Here is a 3,742-nt window from a genome sequence, read left to right as displayed (position 1 = left end):
TGCCTGAATGAAAAAACATGAGGCTTGCAGAGAGTTTATCTCAGGAAGACTGTTCTTGGTGAGAAATGATGAGGACAACCTATTTAATTTGCTTTACCTGAAAGAGGAAATGTGCGGAGTCCCATTACAAATGGGTCATATGGATAAATTGGGTCTTTGAAAGGAAGATGAAACTGAAATGCTGTAGGAAGTAGGAGAAACTGACCTGGGTAGTTTCACCACCTCACCAAGAAGGGAATCTTACTACGTTGCAGCTAGGGCTGCAAGAAGCTAGGTGAACACACTGGAGAAAAATCTCTCAGTCCTGGTTTTCCTTTAGCTCTTTAAGTACCTGCTCTTGCTTGTTGTCACTGGCACTTCTGGTAAAACACAGGGTGGGAGAAGAGAAATAGCGGTTGCTAAGATCAGGATGAAACCTGTAGACCAAGAGGAAACAGAGCAGACCAACTTCTGTTTTCACTCTTTCTCCAGGAGATGGTGAATGCTGTTCAGTGCTTTTCTTTGTAGATGGGAAGATCCTAGGGGATGTGTTTAAAAGTTTTTTTTTTATCAAGACAGCTGAGGAAGAAGCCTTTATGGGATCTTGAATCTGGGGAGCAGACAATAGAAAAGGAGGGAGGAATGGTAAGCAGAACCTCCAAAGATGGAATTGAAGAAAGCTGCAGTGTGTAACCAATACGTGTGTGTGCCAGGATCTCCCTCTTCGTGCAGCACATGCCTATCTGGAGCTGTGGGCTGCTGCTGGGGATGGCATTTTTGACTTGATAATCAACTGAAAAATCATGGCAATCCTTATATTCTATATAGGAGAAGTTAACAGTTTTTTAATGAGCAGGAAGGAACTGCATTTGAGGGGATGCAAATTGTTCTGGGAGAGCAGGAGAATCTAGGGCTGTGCATTGGACTGATTCTGAGCACCATATCTTGCCACACAAGCAAGCGTATCAAAGCTAGCTCTTAAAGGCGGAAATAGTATGGGTTGTGGCTAAGGGAGTTCTTGAGAAAAACTTAGATTGTAGTGAAATGCAATCCTAAGTGGAAACAGTATGAGCTTTTCCATCATTAATTCTAGTGTTTTCTGTGGGTTATGTCAGCATTGTCATCAGTGTTATGGCAATACTTCAGGTCCTGTTTCGAAAAAGAAAAAAAAAGTCTGCCTTATTCTAAGCCCTCTACAATCACAGGAGGTCCTGCTTCCAGAAGAGCCAACAACTTAAATAGAAGCACAGAAACATGCAGGAGAAAGAAAGTACACACAGTCAACTGCAATGACATTGTATTTAGTAGAGCTTTTGGGTCAAGTTTATAAAGAAAATGAAGAATTGGGAGACAAAGGAAAGGGCAGGGGTGGGAGAGAGAGGAGGTGGAGTACAGCAAAGGTGAGAGATTGCAAGCTGGGGGGAAAGGGATTGAATCAATAACTGATTCATCATTTATTTAGTGGGAGCATCTAGAATAATACCTTAGGAGTGATGAGTGTTAATGTGGTTTCCAAGTGACATGATGTAGGTGGCTTTCACAAGCAAACATAGTGTTCATTGTAAATGTATAAGCTGGTTTTTCTTAAAGATCACAGATCTCTTCCTCCACCCACACTGTTCTTACACTTCTTGATTTCATGCTTTCTATTTGCTATAAAACGTGTTTATCTTTTTACCTACAGTCATAAGATTCAAGTTTAGGAGAAAAATCTTGATCAGTGGAAGCAAAAGATCACATTCCCTGTAAACCTGGTCATATCAAGTGGAGAACTGGTCATATCAGATTGGAGAACTTCTGTCAATTGCCTATAAGCATTAAGCTTGTCCCTGAAGACCCTGGTTGTTCAACATATGTTGATATAAGAGATGATACGCTTCTCTCTGAAGCAGAGGGGAAAATGACTTAGTCTAGGCAGTCAAACTAGGGGAAAAAAAATGCAAGCCTGGTTCTTGTGAAACCTACTCATCTGTCCTCCCTCTCAGTGCAGCCAAGGAACATATCCCACAACCACCTACTATACTCACCTCTCCATGCTCTTTGCCTGGCTTGAGAATTCCCTCATCTTCTCCTTGTCTGCCCTTGTCGACCCGTATCTGTCTGTCTAATACTGATTCTAGATCTGCACCCCTCACCTTCTGCGCTAGTATATGCCAAGAAGATGCGTGGGGTGAGAACTATTATGTAATGAGAACATAATGTAATTATCTACTAGGATCTGAATTAAAGAAGATGCAGTGTTGAGATACTGCATTGGAAACACTCTCAGTCCTTGAAGCAAAGTTGAACTTGAAAGATAACTCTTGCTGTGGGAATTCCTAACTTGGTGGTTGTTGTAAAAGCTCAGCAAACTTTTGAGTAGCTTGTTTACTACTTTGTAAAGCAAAAAGGAATAGCTGAAGCAAGTAAGATTTATAGGAGCAGTTCTGTCTGCTGGTCAGTTCTTCCCACTTCAACAAGCTGATGGGTGGATGTTTTTAATCAATTTTGACAGAATGGGAGAGCCCAGACTAAGTTGGTCCGCTTGCTAGAGGAAAAGCTGTGTTGAGAATAGGTTTATCTGCTTGGCCTGTTTGTTCGTCAGTCAATGCGTGTGGTAATGCTTTTGCCCAACATGCGCAGATGTATAGAAACCTGCAAAAGAAGTTGCTACCTGGCTAGTAAGGTCCTGTGGGAGGGAACTGAAAGCAGCGTGGAGTCCTGGAAGAGATGAGGAGGCTAAGTGAGAGCACTGCAGCGATTCTGGGCTCATTGGAAAGGGTGTGTATAAGAAAAGCAGATGCACATCCAGAGGACATCAGGCTTCATATATTCTGCATTATGTAGGATAAATTATTTAAAACTAACACAGTTAAATACTTAAAAATTAATACGGTGTTTGCTTAGCACAATGATTATATTCGCAGCTTTGTTACAAAGGTTGTTGCAAGCTTGTGTTTTTACCCAATGAGTGAGAGGTAGGTATCTTTGTATTGCCTTGTTAGACGTTTTTTCTCTGTCACACTTAATTGCAGCAGCTCTATGTAGTGCTGCAGCAAACTTCTTGGTGGTCATGTGAATGTGAAAAGCTAGGGGGTTTTGTTAATGATTAAATGGGATTATTTTTTTTCTGAAGTATTTTTGGGGAAGATCCATGTTTTATCATCTAAGCTTGGCACTGTTTCCATAAGGAAATGTGGTCCTGTGATATGGTCAAGTTCTCTAATTCCATAAGTACTGGTTTCTTAAATAAAATGTTTAAGCAGTTATGGTTTTGTAACTAAAAACGCAGACAAACAGAACCTAAACACATGCACTTAATGGCAGTTCTTTAGTACTTTTGGGATTTTTGTACAGGCTTCTCATGGTTACCTTCTAAAGCTCTTAGGTGAACGTGGTCACTTTTAAAACTAAGTCAAAAGGAGGCATGTTTTACAGCACTAAAACATTATTTGTGTTTTGCGGAATGTATTTTGTGTGATGTGGAAACACGCTCTAAGTCTGACAAGATACAACTGTTCATTGGTAGCAGTATTAGAGGGGAGAGATGGATCGTTTTGTCCCCTCGCTGCCAGTTTTGGCATGATTCTTTTGGCCAAGGCAGCTGATACACTATATTTGGAAATGTGGCTGTGTTGTGTGTTACCAAGCTTATTCATCATTGCTGTCAGCATACTCTGTCTTTGCAGAATGCTGTCAGGAATTTTTAACAGTGTTCACTTGAAAGGAAACATGGCATAGTATTTAAATAGTCTCCAGAGGACAACCAGAAAAGCAAACTTGG

This window comes from Buceros rhinoceros, unplaced genomic scaffold (genome assembly GCF_000710305.1).
Source record: "Buceros rhinoceros silvestris isolate BGI_N320 unplaced genomic scaffold, ASM71030v1 scaffold14344, whole genome shotgun sequence".
NCBI lineage: Eukaryota > Metazoa > Chordata > Aves > Bucerotiformes > Bucerotidae > Buceros > Buceros rhinoceros.
Note: the sequence above shows the minus strand (reverse complement) of the source record.